Raw genomic sequence first — 18,763 nt, forward strand, 5'->3', positions numbered from 1 at the left:
AGCTTACATGAAAAATAACTTGAGACCCCTATGCTAATCAAAATGATAAATTGGCAGTTATTGATGGATATATATTTTTAAACTTTTAAAATAGCAAAGCCTAAGAAAGTTAGTTAGCCATGAATTCTTCATTGATTAAATCATTATGTAAATTTATCTTTATACCTTATTTCCAAGACCTGCCAACTGAAAACAATGTAATCTTCACCTTCTCTCTCCTCCCCCAGATTATCCTGGTCACCTATTCTCCTATCCTTAGAATTATGTTTAACTAATTTCTTTTTCTTGATGTCAATCCTGGTAGCCAAATAATCACTGAAACTCAATCCTTCTTTCTCAATGCCTCTTATATCTTTTTCATCTTTTCAATTCCCATTTCTAATTTTCTGGTTCGTATTTTATCACCACTTACCTTGGGGAACACAAATAAACTCTCAAGTGGTCTTCCTAAATTTATTATTTCCTTACGTTAGTAATTTTACCCAAATTTCCAGGAAGTCATCACTGCCTCCAGAGTAAAACTCATGTCTGCCCTAAAATTCATGATTCCCGATGATTTGGTCTCAAACTAGCATTCCAACTTTCTGTTGGAACCTGCTTGGTGTCCTTCACAGCTCATCACCAAGCAGAGACGAGGCCACAGGTCTCTGTAAGTGCATCCCTGACTCCATTTAAGAAAATTTTAGAGAACTCCAGTATCCGTCTATTGCATGCCCACATAAACTTATTCCTTTTATCCTGGTCTCCTTAAAAGCAGTCCATTTACTTCAGATATGGTGTTCTGGACTGATCAGTATGGATTTTATTTGTTTTTGTCCTTGGTGTTGTGTTTTCAGATATCCCTTGATTCCATGCTTCAAAGTCACAGATTATACCTATACGCCCTTCAGCACTCAACCCGGAGAAACCTCAGCTCAAGTCAGTGCACGCAGACCCCCGCCCCCTTTTTTTAATTAAAAAAGAGATCTAGAAGCCTTATTTCTAGTCCTTTCTGTTTGTCTATTTCTCTAACCAAACTAGTTTCTTGAGCAGAACTTACCCCATTTTATTCTCCATGAGTGGAATATGCTCTCCTTTCTTCACTGAATATACAAATTGTATCTACCTTCCAAGAATCTGCTGAATTCCACTTTCTCCACAAATTATTGAATTTGACACCAATTCAGCCATACCAGTTATCCTTCGTTTCTTCACCTGCAGGTACTTTTTATTTTTTAAACCAGTCTTTATTTTTAGTTGAGACTCCTATGGTTTTATGACATTGAGTAATCTTTTCCTGAATTGCTTAACTTATGCGTATGCCTTACCTCCCTAACAAAGCCAGGGACAAAGTCTAACTTTCTTATATGCCGTAGAAGTTTTGAATGTGCTCAATAATATTTGTTGATTGAAGCCATGGCGATTTCTCTCATCTGATTAATGGAAGAAGAGGTTTTTTTGTTGCTGTCGTTGTTTTCTTTTTTTCCTTAATGGAAAATAGAGAAAACCTGGGCAGTGGGAGCGTGTATGCAAATACTATGAATACTACCCACAAACTAACAATGCTTTTAGAAGTTGCCATTGAGGATCCAATTCAAGTCTACTTTTCATTACATTTTAATCCCATAGCAATTTCCTTTTCCCAAGTCCATTCTCTGTTACATTATCTCTATATGTTATTTAACTTTAACCATTAGAGAGAACAGGTTGAAACAAACCCATAATTAAATTGACAGTGAAAGTTATTAATGTTGCTTTTCAGTGCAAAGCTTTCAATCTTAAACATATTAAATGTGTCCATTGCTTGTCTACTTTAGCTAATTGATCATAACTTTATTGTACTTAAAACTATCATTTAAATGTACATGCATTTATGCCGTGTCTCCCCAAAAATAAGAACTATCCGGACAATCAGCTCTAATGCATCTTTTGGAGCAAAAATTAATATAAGACCCAGTCTTATTTTACTATAAGACCAGGTATAATATAATATAACACAACATAATACTGGGTCTTATATTAATTTTTGCTCCAAAAGACGCATTAGAGCTGATTGTCCGGCTTGGTCTTATCTTTGGGGGAACACGGTATATATTTTCTATACATGCTTAATGGATTTTATATCCATGGGAAAAATAGAAAACTAATTGCTTCTAATGAGTTATAGTTAATTTTAGTATAAGAAATGTTTTAAAAGTGTTTCCAATATTTGGGATATTAGCTTCAAACTTAAGTTGGAATAGGCCTATAACATTAATAAATTTTATGACAAACAAAATATGTTTGTGATTGATTTTTATTTAATTTAAAAATCATGTATGATATTTGCTATAGATCAGACACTTTTCTAACTTTACAAATATTAACTCATTTAGTCCTCATAGCAATGCCATGGGCAAAGTACAATTATCATACCCACTTTACAGGTGGGAAATTAGGCACAGCTACTGTGTGACATAGACAGGATTCAGACACATCCAGGCTATTTGGTTCATCTGCGTTCTTAACCATTATGTACTACTGCTTCTCTTGTGAAAGAACAAAATAGTGTTATGAGATATTTTTCATATAAGTTTAAAACAGTCCTCTCTATATCCAGTCATTTTTCTCTACACAGAGCACCTCATATCAAAGCATGTAAACTTGACACATCAGAGTCCCATAAACTCACCATCATTTAAACTCGTGATTCATGTTTTTTTCATTATACTTCTCATCAATCCTTTCAGTGAATTTTTATTTAGATTTTCAATGTTGTTTTATAAAGAGTCTCTTCTCCTGTATGAATTTGGGCACATTTTAATAATGGTCATGCTTTAAATATAAATTTAACTTGTAGTAAAGTGAGACACGTACATAATTATCAAGTCAAATCATTTTATAAACGTTTTAAATAAGTGACAGCTCCTACCTCTAACCCTTTCATCCTTTATTTCTATTTCCAGACACAACCGTTATTTAATTTTTCAATTCCTTCTGGTGTTTACTTCATTTTTAAGGAAACTGATTAAACTATTATTTGTTTTTGCTTATTTGCTTTAGGTATTGTCTACTGACTATTGTGATAGATGAGTATAGTCTGTACTTGTGGGCAGGCTTGGGAGTGGCAAGTTTCACTCTAAAGTAGAAGTGTAGAACTCAGCCGTTTTATTGGGGCATCACTGTAATTAACGTCTATAATATCTTCACTTTTCTATTTTGTTTGTCCAAGGAAAATCTAATCTCTTGTGGGAGTGGGGAAAGTAAAGAATGGAAAAAGGATATAAGCATGGATGCCCATTGATGGAATGGCAGTTGGGCAGTTTCGTTTTTTACTAAGTACATTTTTATTGAATTCGTTTATTTTCATTAGAGCACCCAAATCCTCATCCAACCTAAAGCCAAAAACCCAGAGACCCTCTTTTCCAGCCTAGCCACACCATAAAGCTCCAGTCCACTGCCAATAATGAAGGAAGTATGGTCACCTAGTTGAGAACTAAAATGTCTTTGGAAAAGAAAGAAAATTCCATCACTTATGGAACACTTTTACTTATCACAGTGGTTTTCTAACCACCCAATATTTAGTAGATCTGAATCTATCATAGTTGTTTTCCTTTCCTTTCCTTCCTCACTCCTTCCCTCCATCCTTTCTTCCCTCCCTCAGTCCCTCCCTCCCTCCCTCCCTTCCTTCCTTCTGTCCTTTTTGCCTTATTAGAATGTAAACTTGTTGTGGTCTTATAAAATACTCCAGTACCTAGGACAACATTTGGTACACAGTTCCACTCAATGAAAACATTTTGAATGCTCGTTGGTAGAAAGAAAGCTCACAAATTGAACTCAAATTTCCATTACCAATGCTCTGCAGATAATCCCCATCCTTAGCTGGGCAATCAACACATTTAATTGGTTATAGTAGGAGGTTTAGAAGCCAAGGTTTTTAGCTTCTACCCAAATTCATGACTTACTGCCATGTTACTCTCTTGTCTATAACATAAGGTTGGCAATAACACCAGACTCACTGAGTTGTGGGAAGATTAAGTGGCTGCCACCCAGAGCTCATTCCACAAATGTCAGTATCCTACCCTATCTCCCTTGACTAGGAACACATGAACTTCCTTTGCCTGATTCTAACTATGTGTGTTTGAAGTGTGTTTACTCAGGCTTTTCTCTCCCCATGTTTGGCAAAGAGGGTCCTGGTTTTGTTTGCTCAGTTCTCGGTCTTCCCTAGCCCTTTAAGGAAGTTTCTGCAGTTCCCAGGTTAGTTTTTGGATTTCAGCACTGCAGAATTGGAAGAAAAGATCAAGGCATAGAAAGTTTATAACTTTGCTGGTAGACTGACGAGAGAAACACAGTGGGAGTAAAAGAACAGTAATGCTCTGCAGTGGACTGTGATAGTGAAGGTGGAAGATGGGATGAACTGGCTGAAGAAGAATTAAGATGGAAGGGGAACTCTATAATTAGGAGTGGAGAAGGAGAGAAATGGAAGGGATAGAAAATCACGAATGAGGGAAAATGTCCTCTAAGCTAATATTGAAAATAACTAATGTTTATTAGATGCTTACAATGAGCCAGTTCAATAAATCTCACTTATTTTTTTTTTTATTGTAGACCTATGAGATAAGTACCCTAGACATGTAAGGTTTTAGAGAATAGGAGACAAGTTGGAATTTTTATAAGCTTTTTGTGAAACATGGCTCCTTCCTTAAATTCTTCTATAAAAATGAAGAAAGTTTAGACTATACATCTCTGAGAGATTGCTCTGAGATTGACCCATATGGTCACAACTTCAAAAGATGACCATATAGTCAATTTTACATAGATTTATCATTCCTCAGTATTAGCTATGAGTACAACAGACTTTCTCTTTGTTATCCAATATTGGACATTTCTTTATAGGAGTGAAAGGCCTAATTGTAAAAACCTCTAAAGACAAAAACATCCAGAAGTTTGTCTCAAGTATAAATTCTAAGAATTAAGCCACAGGCATTCTCCACAATGGGTACAAAGATTAAATCAAAAGTAAAAAGAAAAGTCAATGTTTGTTTTTTCTCAGTAACTTGGGAATACAATAATTAAACTTATGGGAAAACCCCCATATTTTAAAAGGAAAAGAAACCACACAATTGGAATTCAAATTTTATTTCAAATTTTATATATATATATATATATATATATATATATATATATATATATATGCTACTGAAAGTAAATTAGCTTCAATTAATTGGCCTTTTATTGTATTTTCTTTGATCCCAAAGATGACAAAACTTTACTTAATTGATTATAATTATTTTTCCTTTAGGAATACTGTGCCTGGATACTAGTATTGGCAAGTGGGTTTGTAATTCTATAAATAAATAGATTTATACTCACTTCAGGCAGTCAAAAGAATACATTATAAAATATATACATAATTATTTAATTAGTCCTTTTGTGCTTTGGCTACCCGCAGGTTGTCTTGTTTACATGCTTTGCTTTCTTTCCTTTCTGTAACCGAATGAGTGAAAAACCCTAGGAACTTTGAGGAGACAGCTATACTTCACACCCATACGTTATCTTATTAGGTTTGGCTTTTAAATGTATTTAATTTTCATTTTCATTGTGAAAGCAAAAGCAAATGTCTGTCCCTTTGGATCTCTAAAATGATTTGCCTGAATTATTTTAATTCATATAAGTATTTAAAAAAACACTTTTTATTGCACCACTTTCAAATTATTGAGTATTTTTCTACCAGTTGCTTTTTCCAAATAATAACAAAAAGAAAAGCATAGATTTGCATAGCACTCATAGTTTCAAAACGATTTCACATACCTCATCTCCTTCTAAAACTTTATGAGGTATGGAGGCTGGTATTATTTTTCCACACTTTATAGATAATGAAACTGAGGTACAGAGAGTTTAACGTACTTGCCCAAGGGCATGTAGCTAATAAATGAAAAATAAAGCTACATTGCAGGTCTTCTCTTTACTGATCCACAAAATAATAAATCATGTGTTTTTTTCAAGGCTTAATTCTTATTCTAACCCAGCTTTTATTATTAGATTGGACTAAAATGACGACTAACAGTATACTCTAATGGTGAGCCAAATTCTGGAGCTAGAGTTGCCTCAATTTTCTTGTTGTAAAAGGGAGATGATGACAGAACCTAACTCATTGGGTTGTTGTGAGAATTAACTGAGTTAACACAAGTAAAGAGCCCTCTATTAAAATCTTGGCTGTTTTGTACCACCATGTTGCCCCGAAAATAAGACCTAGCCGGACAATCAGCTCTAATGCATCTTTTGGAGCAAAAATTAATACAAGACCCGGTCTTATTTTACTATAAGACCGGGTCTTTAATCTAATCTAATATAATGTAATATAATATAATATCCGGTCATATTTTTTTTAATTAAAGTTTATTGGGGTGACCATTGTTAGTAAAATTACATAGATTTCAGGTGTACAGTTCTGTATTATATCATCTATAAATCCCATTGTGTGTTCACCACCCAGAGTCAGTTCTCCTTCCATCACCATATATTTGATCCCCCTTACCCTCATCTCCCACCCCCCACACCCCTTACCCTCTGGTAACCACTAAACTATTGTCTGTGTCTATGAGTTTTTGTTTCTCATTTGTTTGTCTTGCTATTTTGTTGTTTTGGGTTTATATACCACATACCAGTGAAATTATATGGTTCTCTGCTTTTTCTGTCTGACTTATTTCACTTAGCATTATACCCTCAAGATTCATCCATGTTATCACAAATGGTCCTATTTCATCTTTTCTTACAGCCAAATAGTATTCCATTGTGTATATATACCACAATTTCTTTATCCATTCATCTATCGAAGGACATTTTGGTTGTTTCCACGTCTTGGCCACCGTAAACAAAGCTGCAATGAACATTGGAGCACACATGTCTTTATGTGTAAATGTTTTCAGATTTTTTTGGGTATAAACCCAGGAGAGGGATTGCTGGGTCATATGGTAATTCTATTCATAACTTTTTGGGGAACCTCCACACTGCCTTCCATAATGGCTGCACCAGTCTGCATTCTCACCAACAGTGTGTGAGGGTTCCTTTTTCTCCACAGCCTCTCCAACACTTGTTACTATTTGTCTTGTTGATGATAGCCATTCTGACTGGGGTGAGCTCATATCTCATTGTGGTTTTTATTTGCATTTCTCCAATGACTAGTGATGTTGAGCATTTTTTCATATGTCTATTTGCCATTTGTGTGTTCTCTTTGGAGAAATGTCTCTTCAGGTCCTCTGCCCATTTTTCAATTGGTTGTTTGTTATTTTATTGTTGAGTTGCATGAGTTCCTTTTATATTTTGGATATTAGCGCTTTATAGGAGGCACTGGTTGTAAAAATCTCTCCCATTCAGTTGGTTGCCTCTTTATTTTGTCGATGGTTTCTTCTGCTGTGCAGAAGCTTTTAAGTTTGATATAGTCCCATTGATTTATTTTAGCTTTTACTTCCCTTGCCTTTGGAGTCAAATTCATAAAATGCTCTTTGAACCCAAGGTCTATAAGTTTAGTACCTATGTTTTCTTCTATGCAGTTTATTGTTTCAGGTCTTATGCTTAAGTCTTTGATCCATTTTGAATTAATTTTGATACACAGTGATAGATAGCAGTCCAGTTTCACTCTTTTGCACGGGGCTTTCCAATTCTCTCAGCACCATTTATTTTCTCCGTTATATGTTTTTGGCTTCTTTGTCAAAAATTATCTGTCCATATTTATGTGGTTTTATTCCTGGGTTCTCAATTCTATTCCATTGGTCTGTGTGTCTGTTTTTCTGCCAATACCATGCTGTTTTGATTATTGTTGCCCTGTAGTACAAGCTAAAGTCAGGGAGTGTGATAACTCCAGCATTGTTCTTTTTTCTTAAGATTTGCTTTGGCTATTTGGGGTCTTTTGTGGTTCCAATCAAATCTGATGACTTTTTGTTCTATTTCTTTAAAAAATGCCATTGGGATTTTGATGGGGATTGCATTAAATCTGTATATTGCTTTGGGTAATGTGGCCATTTTAACTATGTTGATTCTTCCAATCCATGAGCACAGAATGTCTTTCCATTTCTTTATGTCTTCTTCAATTTCTTTTAAAAATGTCTTAATTTTTGCCCCAAAAGACGCATTAGAGCTGATGGGCCGGCTAGGTCTTATTTTTGGGGAAACAGGGTAGCTGTGCAAACCTGGGCAAGTTACTTCCCCTTCTTGAATCTACAAAATGAAAATAACAGCCTTGTTCACAGATTATTGAGAGAATTAACTGAGATAATATATGCAAAACTCCAGTATAGTTCAACTATCAGATAAACGGCAGCTGCTACCGCTGCTGTTTCCCTAAATATTAATCTGTCAATGTGACCACTTGTTTTGTTTATTTGTCTACTTGATTCAGGATTTCACTCCATCATTCACTTCATTGGTCAACATTATTAGTTATTTGGGGGCAACTGTCCAACTAGATAAAAAAATACTTAACTCCTTTTCATCCACTTTTTTCCCACCTTGCCCATTGGATATAGTGTGATATTTTACAGAGGCCTTAGTAAAAATTAGCCTAGTTGTCTGCTCTATCCACTGGGTTCCCACAGCACTTAAGTTTGTACCTCTATAATAGCACTTACTTATGAAAAGCTTTTGTTCTTACTTCAATCACCTTCAAGTCGGATAACAGCAAGCTGAGTGGAATCTAGTCAGCAGTGACCCAGGGAACCAGGCTCTGTCCAGAATTTCAGGCCTTGTACCCAGGCTGGCAGCTAGAGAACCAAGGAGCAATTACCAGAAGCAGTCCATTACATAGACAAACAGTTTACTGTCTGATGCAGGGCAGCCTAATACAAACAGAATAAAGTTAAATGGCAGAGACTGAGATCTTAACTGAAGTAGTTCAGGAACTGAAGAATCAAGAATGAATGAAACACGATCTGATGAAGGAGAAAATTTAAAGTTTATGAAAGAAAGGTGAAACTGGACAAATTCTCTGAGCTAGAATTCAGGGAGCATCTGATTAGAATTTTTATGTACCTGCTGGAGGACAGAGAGCTGATGCAAAGAAGGGGACAATGGTGTCCCACTCATTCTAGTTCCCCCCATATAAAACATGAAATAAAAAGCCTACTTCACATCTGCGTCAAAATCACCTACAGCTGCCTCTAAACCTATTACAGGATGGTTGTCATGTTACATCTTTTCCTTCCAGGGTATTAACAAGATTCTTTGCATTTGGTAGAGCCACTGATTCTCCTGTCTATCAGTGAGAACAGGATGTAGTTTCTTCAAGCAGTCTGCACAGACTCAATGACACTATCCTATTAACTGGATAGGTTTTCAGTATATGCATTTTATTGCGATTACTGTTTTCTTTTCCAGTTTTTACTTTGAGTTTCAAACATCGATTCACCAGCCTCTCATCATTGATTTCCTCTGCTCCCATGCCTATCTGGCTTACTTCTTCCAACCTGTCTAGGAACAATTCACCCTTTTAATAAAAGAACATTTGCTAATGATTTCCTTTCACCTTTTCCTGTTGCATGGAGATGAACTTACATTTGAAGCATACACAGCCAAAGATCATCCAAAGCAAAAATACATGTGTAGTACATAAGCTATAGCTCACTGGAGCAGATGCCATCATGCTCAAATGTAATAGGTCTCAGGAGTAATTCTTTAGCTCCCCTGATATATTTCTCCCTATAATTTGTGGGGGAATAGCCTCTCTGCAGTTCCTGCTCCAAGAGGAAAGAGCTACTTATTACATACTTAAGACTCATCCTCTCCTACTTGTTAACTTGCAAATATGCTGTAGAAGTTTAACTTTGAACAAGGTTTGAACCCTGTCTCTAGTACTGTCACCCTCAAAAGCCATAAAACAGAATCTATCAACAGAATTCATCTTCTCTCACAGGCGTTTGGTCTGCATAACAACATATACAGCCTTGCTTTCTTACCTTTGTAGCATTTCCTGATTCTCCTATGATATATGGAATTTGGGACTAGAAAAGACTGTCATAATGAGAATAAACAGGTTACTGTTTTCTTGGGTAATTGTAGAGGAGAAATGGGTATGATGCACGGATCTTATATGTATTAGGATGTGAGGCTGAGAGAATGGTGCTGAAAATTATTCCAAGGTTTTAATTCAGAAAGTCCATGAGGATACAACCCACATAACATTAAATTGTTAGACTATTTTGAGCTATTTGAATATTATTGTAATCATCCCAGAGCTCTGGAACCGCTAATACCAGCTGAGGAGTACAGTGTTATATGTAGGAAGTGCATGAGTCTTGCCCAATGGACATCTAAACTGAGCAGCTTAACCCGGTGTAATTTTTCTGACAGTATTTGGAGTACTTTTTCTGTTCAGTTAATATTATGTCATACTACGGAAAAAATTACAAGAGCTACTAACTTATAGTTGGTATGTTGATTAATTGGCCTGTTGAATATGAATATAAATGTCTATAATCTCTGGCTCTAAGTGGTACCATAAAGAAATTGCTCAGCCATTTTTGTTCCAGATGATAGGCAGCAAAAGCATCACTGTTAATTTTTATGTCTGTTTTCTAATTCTGACTTTCAACTTTCATATACATATATGAAATATATGTGTGCAGATATAGGAATATATATTTCTCTTGTATATATTACTATCTCTAGTACTAATAATGATATTATGTAGTTTGAGGACTTCTATTATTTTAAAAATTAGAACATTTTCTCCTATTGTCTACCATTTTTAAATGCAGGCACAAGTATTTCTTTCTTTACTTCATTAGATCTTTCTCTTAGTCTTTTCTTTTCCCTTTTTCTTTCTCTTCCCATCCATCCACACCCCTCTTCAACTACCCACCACCCCAGTCCAACAAGACAATGACGTCTTCTAAACCACAAACATCCAATGAGAAAACCCCAGCATTTCTGAGCTTCACCAGCTCCAAACCAGAAATGCTCACTTTCTTTTCAGGAACTTATATTAGAAAAAAGGAAAAGATGCACTTCTAACTAACACTTACAATTAACTGAGTGCCCGGCGGAGAAAAATGCTTTATGAATTATTACCAATAATCTCTTTCTATAAACTAAGGAAAACAGCCATTTTTATATCTTAATAATCTTCTTATAATCCAAAATTAAATGCTGACTGATGCTATTAAGTAGTCATCATCTCATTGAGTGCTTGCTCTGTGTCAGGCATTGTGTTAAGCAGAATACATTATTTTGTTTAATCCTCATGATGCTGTGCTGCTATGAAACTGGTGTTAGTAGTATCACTGTCATTTCTAAAATGAGGAAATTGAGACTTAGGATGACTAAATAATTTATCCACAGTCAAAAAGCTGGTAAAAATGTAGAATTGAAAGTCAGGCCGGACTCATTTTAAAACACATGGTTTAAACCCCTAGAGTGTAATGCCTTCAGGACTTTTTTTTTTTAACTAACTTTCAAAATATATTTTGAGGTAGAGATGAAAATTAAATTATTGATCAAATGAAATAATCAAACTTTTTTTTTCTTTTGAAATAGCTCCATAGAGATAATAAAAACAAGGAAAATTACAATGATTTTTTGGGTCATATCTTAAAGTAAACTTCTGACACTACATCATTTCAATTGTTGAATAATTCTGTAAGTGTATCTAAAAATATAGACATTTAATTGCATAATACTATTATTTAATCTAAGAAAATGATAACTTTTAATATACTCATATAACTGGTCCATATTTGAAACTGGGAGCAATTCTACCCCTAACATTAGCAGAACCAGAGGCCAAATGAGGCACGTGTACCATAACTAAATATTTAAAATTTTACCACTAAATAAGTAATAATTTAAAAACTATTTATCAACCTAATAAATTATTAAATATATTACATTTATCCTTCTAGCTTGACAAATATATCTTTATATAACAAAACTTGAAAAATATGTGTACAGCTATGGTTTTCATATGACTGAAAGTTTAAAAAATATCAAAAGATGACTAAATATAATTATTACTATATATATCTATATATATATCTGCGTGTTCCTTGATTATCTGGTAATGTGTGAATGTATAATAAAATGCAGATGTACATAATTTATAAGTTAGATAATTGTTACTTAAAGTTTATTTTTCTTAATTTTATATCAACAGAAATACTGATTTTTTATCATTCTGATTATGAATTAACATAATTTGTTTTCTATTGATGGGAATGATTTAAATAAGGCAATGTCATTATTTTTCAAACATATATAAAACTGGAATATACTTTATCAAGTACTATCAAATTTTAAAATCAAAATTATTTTCATGTCTTCCAAAAAAGTTATTTTTCATAAAATATTCTGTTAACTATTAAAATTATAAAATGCTTTTAAAATTAATGAACATTAAAATTTAAATTAATTACTTAAAGTCTGATATTTGTGCTTAATTTCTTAAAAATTTAATTAAGTCATTACTTTTTGATAAAACCACAGCTATTCTCAGTTCTTGCGTTCAATATCTATCTTCTTATTAGTGTAAAAAATGGTGTCATACTTCACTGAAATTACCTCTAGATCTACATATATCAAGTTTCAGAGTAAATACCAATGGTTTCTTATTACAAAAATTTCTCAGTCATCAAATGCAACTGTTGTAAACCTCACACTATTTCATTAATACCTCCAGAACCATGAATTAGAACAGGAAAATAAGCAAAATAAAGGACTCTCGTCACTGCTGAGAAACAATTCTTCATTGTATTGCAAAATCTATTGCAGTCATGCTATCTGGAAGGAAGCATTTGACAAGTTAATTAACATGTCCTTTCTGCCAATGAAACACTTCTGCCTCTCAAATCCTTCCTGTAATACAAAGCCATGTCAATTTCTGATGTTCATGCAGTCATAATCCTCAAAACTTCACCACGTTTAAACACTGTCTTCTATTATATGATTTTGGAATATAAGACTAAAGACACGGAGAAGCTTTTCCCTGGGCCTGAATGGAGTTGGTACAAGAACAGATATTAAGGACTATAGGTCCTATTATACCAGTGCTAAGTGCCAGATCTCAGATCTCAAGCCAGATCTCTGATTTTGTTTTTTTCTTTGTTGTTTGTGGTTTGTATTTTGTGTATGTTTGTGTTATGCAGGAATATGTAATTTGCTGGCCTAAGAAAGGAGACTCTTTTGTCCAAGTCAAGAATTTAGGGGACATAGGTTATTTTCAGTATCAGAGGAACATCTGTTGAAGAAACAGCCAATTACAAAAGCTTGAGAAAGTCTCTCCATACGGTTTCAAGTTTAATCTAATCAAGATTTCCATATATGATTTATTTTTGTCCAATATGTTTGGCAATGGTATATAATATTTCAAACCCTATCTGTACTTAGCTATCTCAGAAGAGTAAATCAACTCTGGATTAGTGTCCATTGGGTCCTATCCAACACTGGACAATCAGACTAAAAAATACTTGTATAAAAAGAAAAGAAAGCTGTTCATCACTGCTTCTATGCAATTTTATTTTCCATTATACCAAGAAAATTAATCAATACAAAACCAATAAAATGGATTTTAGGGATGGGAATTACTCTGAAGATTTTGTAAGCAAATGCTTAAAAAATAAAAAATAAATTTAAAAAGACACCAATTTCCATTCCAAGAGTGAGAGATTTATAGTTCACCAAAGGAAAACAAATGTGTGTCAAATTGCTACTTAATCCTTGTCCAGGCAGAATTCAATCAGGGCAAGGTGCCTGATCGAATTGCCATGATGATCTATTGAAGTTATAAATATGACAATTCTCACCACAGAAAGAAAAATGGGCTATCAATATATATATGAGTATATGGATATTGAATGGGAGAAACAAGTTACAAAACTGTATTCTATTTCAGAGTCTACATCATAATAATGTAACAAGAAAAGCTTTATGTTGATACAGAAATTCTGTTAAAATGTGTGCACCTATAATATCATGAATGTATTAACACACACACACACACACACACACACACACACACACACAGGACTATGTTTGGGTATGTTTGGTTAAGTGCTCCAGAAATCTTATATAAACAACCTGAATTATATTCAAGTAACAGTGAAAGTAATTAAACAGATAAAGGCACCAATTTATAAGGAAAGACTTAAATATGTAAATATATGAATTTTGGAAATAAAAAGATTAATAGCATAACTACATTATGCAATATTTGAAAAAAATTGTAGCCATGAATATGCAAGATTAATTTGTAAAGTAAAATAAGAGCAATATATGAAATTATAGGTCTTCCTTAATTATCAGTAATACTTTTTGGAAGTTAGAGGAGTAGGAAATAGAAAGCAGGGAAAAAGTCTTTTGTGAAACGAGTTAGCGACAATTAAGGTCTTATATATACCATCACCAGTTTGAAGCACCAAAATATTTCCTCTACATGTTTCCAAATTTGAATGTCAAGAAACCAGAGGGAGAGCATGAGTCATTGAGATCCCCTGCTTTAGAATTCCCTCATGTTTTAAGTACAATAAGTCTGCACTTAACATCCTGATAGGTTCTTGAAAACTGTGAATGACATATAATAAAAACAATTTTCCCAAAGGGTAATTGGTATAAACAAGAGTTAAGTTCTTACGACATATTTCTGGTAACATAAACATCACCAAACTTCTTATTAAAGACCCATAACACTTCTAATGTTAAACATAGAAATTAATGTGACTGTACATACATTTAAGAAAGATTAATAAAAACAAGTGAAATAATTATTTTCCAACCTGCTTATTCCAGTTCAGAATGGTGGGGGACCAAAGTAGTACAGGGCTTAAAGCAGGAGTCCAAACAGGACAAGATACCATTCCATCACAGGCAGCACTCACACACATACACACACTCACTCCCTGGGACAACCTAGACACAACAATTCACCTCACATGTACATCTTTCGGATGTGGGGGAAACTGGAACACGCATAGGAAACCCACACAGACATGGGGATGGTGTGCAAACTCCATGTAGACAGTGGCCCCATATGGTAATTGATTTTTTTTCTCATCAACGTTGTAATGAAACAAAATTGAATGACACATTATTCAAGGACCTGCTGCACTACAAAATCCAGATTGCTAAACTCAGATGAGAACAAAAATATCTAATTTCCTATAAGCATTTTCTAGTGAGAATAGGGAGTTGCAATTGAGTCCTCTGTTATATGTCTCATTTGCACCTGTACCAGAGATCCCATTCATAATGAGGGCATTTAAAATTTAAAAATAAATAATAATAATCACAGTAATGGTAATAATAATATAAATGAAGTTTCTTTTCCAATCAGATAAGAAAGTAATGAGAGCCTGTTACTCCTACCCTAAAAATAACAACAACACAAAGCTAGATAAACTACAAAAAATCATAGTTTTTAAAACTCATTGAAGAGTTGAGGACACAATAAAACTTAAACTAATATCCACAAAATGCCTAGTCCTTCAAACAAAAGAAAAGACTCATGGCTGCTGAGGAAGAAAATATACCATGAGAGTGAGATGGGATAGAGGGGGAGAAGTAAGTAGATATTAGATACGATTTAAAGAATCATTAAAAGTCACTTGTAGGCTGGCATAGCAGATTAGAATTTGGAAGAACCTCACCCACAGATCAAAATTACACCCACCTGCCAATTCTCACTCATGAGTATTCACCAAGTGTAGGGAGTAATCACTAAATATCAAAGAATGAGAACTAAGAGACGGCCCCATTGAGATTTGCAGAGCCTCTTTCTAGTTCAAATCTCCCCCAGAGGAGGGGTATTATGAGAAGTAAGCAGAGAAAGAATTATCATCTAGGGAGGGTGAGAGACATCTAAGAGCTGAGAGAAACACACACACACACACACACACACACACACACACACACACACACACTCAATTACAATTTAGTTTTCAATTACTAAAGCTAAAAATAAACTTCTTCACGTTATTCTTCATTTTCATGGAGTACAGGGCCACAGTTCTCCAAAAGCTGGAAGTGGGGTCACAGGTGTTAAAAGATCTTCCAGATGTTTGGAAATCATGGAGCAAATGCTTCTTGGCCTTTAGGCTGAGATCAAGTGCAGAAATCACGGGGCAGGACAGCAGAGGAACAATAACTCTCCAAAGATCTAATAACCTGGCAACTAGTTTGTAAAGTAGGGAGAGATATTCCACAGTTCCAAAAGCTGGTGGCTCAGCTTTGAGGCAGATGAGACAGATCTCTGAAGTCTTAGCAGTGCACTGACCCCAAACCCAACAGAAGAGAAAGTCCTCATTCCATTTTCAAAACTTTGTACACACTGGAAAACAAAATTAAACTAATGTTGAAATAAATCCAAACCAAAATTAAACTAATATTGAAATAAAGCCAACCAATATGCGGCCATATTGACTCAATTGTTGCTCTAGTAGCCTGATTACAAAGTGCACGCCTTTCTAACAGCAAATATTATATACTGCAGTTTCTTCTGTTCTTTTATACAAAATGTCTGGCAAACAATAAAAGATTATAAGACAAATAAAAAGAGCAAACTATATAAACAACAGAGAAGAAAGGAAATAGTCAATAAAAGTAAACCAGAGATAGCTCAAACGTTGAAATTATTAAACAGAGAATTTAAAATAACCATTATAAAAAGAGTTAAAGAATATAGTGAAAATGGTGGATAATAAGTATGAAGAATTGTCAAGTTTCAGCAAAGACATGATCATTATAGAAAAGATCTAAATAGAAATGTTACATGTGAAAAGTATGATAAAGGCTGGACTTCACAGCAGACTGGACAAAGCAGAGGACAGTATCAATGAACTGGAAAGCAGAGCAATAGAAAACTCTAACAGACACACACACAAAATAAGTAAAAATAGGAATTAAAAAGAACATATCTGACATATGAAGTATAATATCAAACAGTATAATATATATGTAACTGGGCTATCAAAAAAAGATAAAAGAATGAAGGGGGCAAATAAACAACTACAAGAGATAATGAGTATGTAAAATGATACTACCACTTTGGAGAATCGTTTTTGACTTTTTATAATATACATACCCTATGATCTAGATATCACTCCTAAATATTTGCTAAGAGAAATAAAAATATGTGACCACCAAAATAGTTCTATAAGAATTATTATAGTCACCTTGTTCATAACAGCCAAAAACTAGAAACAAACCCACAGGAGAATGAAAAAACAAACACTGGTATATTCATATAATAGGCTACTACTCAGCAATAAAAAATAATATAGTACTGATATATGTAAAAACATGGATGACTCTTAAAATCTATTGGGCAAAAGATGACAGACATAGAGAAGTGTACATGTTAAATATTTGCATTTATAGGAAAAATGAGAAAGCAAAACCTACAATAGGTAATTAAATCAAAAGGTCAGGGAAAGGAGGATGGGGGATAGATTTGATTGGGAAAAAAGATTGGAAACTTACTATGAGAGATAAAAATGTTCTATACCTTGTTTTGAATGGTGATTACAATGATGAAACCAATTATCAAAGTAATTGAGCCAAACAATTAAGATATGGGCATTTGATTGCATGACTATACCACAATAGAAAAGAATATATGATAGATACATAGATAGATAGATAGATAGATAGATAGATAGATAGATAGATAGATAGATAGATAGATGATAAATAGATGATAGATAGATAAATATTTCTCTAGGAATATTATTATTATTAGTGGGAAACCATAATTCTTGTAGAAGAGAAAGTAACTTGACCAAGGAATCAAAAGCTTTCAGTTAGAATATTGTAAAACTTGTCTTTGACTGATGTTTGCTTAAACCCCAAATGCCTTTATATTCCTATCTCCAGCACTATAACAAAATTAAAAAGCTCAGCAGAAACACAGAATTTGTGAATATTCTATTGTACCTAGTGGGTGACACAAATTATTTATTCAATAAATGCTTATTAAGGACATTTATATTAAAATAAGGAAGTATAAGCTGTACACTAAAATAGCTGGAGTTAGAAATAATTCCAGCTCGCAGAAGGTATTAAAATCACATTTTGCCAGAAGTCAAAATTTTAACTTCCACATTTTCCATTATGTCCATTTCCTTTTTCATCATATATTTTTAATAACTCTGCAAAACATGAAACAAAATTGTGATTGGAGTTTCAATTTCTGTTGATTTCTCTGTCTCATAACTCAGACAACAAAAAGAGAGAACAAGCACAGAGTAGCAATCCAATACATTCTTCATTGGCCTTATCGACCGGTGTACAGATACTTGCACACTTGTGACTAAAGAGCACTCCCTCAGAGGTGGAAAATTATCCTTTCTCACTTAGAGTTTATTTTTAGGAGAATCATTTGCAGAGCAGTGAGGGAAGAAGAAAAGCCATTATACTACGCTAGAAAAGTAGAAAGAATTCTGTTGCCTTTACATTCAATAAGTACTTCTTGACTAATTTGAAAACTATCCATATAAGACTACCCACTGAAAATCTGCTCCAACTTAGTCTTCTTATCCATCTAGAACAGAGATTCAGATATCTCAGGTATTGAAACAGGAATGGCAAATCTTATCCCATCCCATTCTCGTGGAAGACATCAGTATTAATCACCATACTCCACCATGCAGAGCCAGACATGTTCTCAGAATCTGTTTCATCAGAGCACTTGAAATAGCCACTACCATTGTGGTGAGAAACTATTTACCATCCTTGTTCTGAATTTCCATTAGTGTGACTTTGTTTGATCAAGATCCCATAGCTATAAAGGGAGGAGCTTACTATTTATGATTGAAATCAAGGAGTC

This window comes from Rhinolophus ferrumequinum, chromosome 2 (genome assembly GCF_004115265.2).
Source record: "Rhinolophus ferrumequinum isolate MPI-CBG mRhiFer1 chromosome 2, mRhiFer1_v1.p, whole genome shotgun sequence".
Lineage (NCBI taxonomy): Eukaryota > Metazoa > Chordata > Mammalia > Chiroptera > Rhinolophidae > Rhinolophus > Rhinolophus ferrumequinum.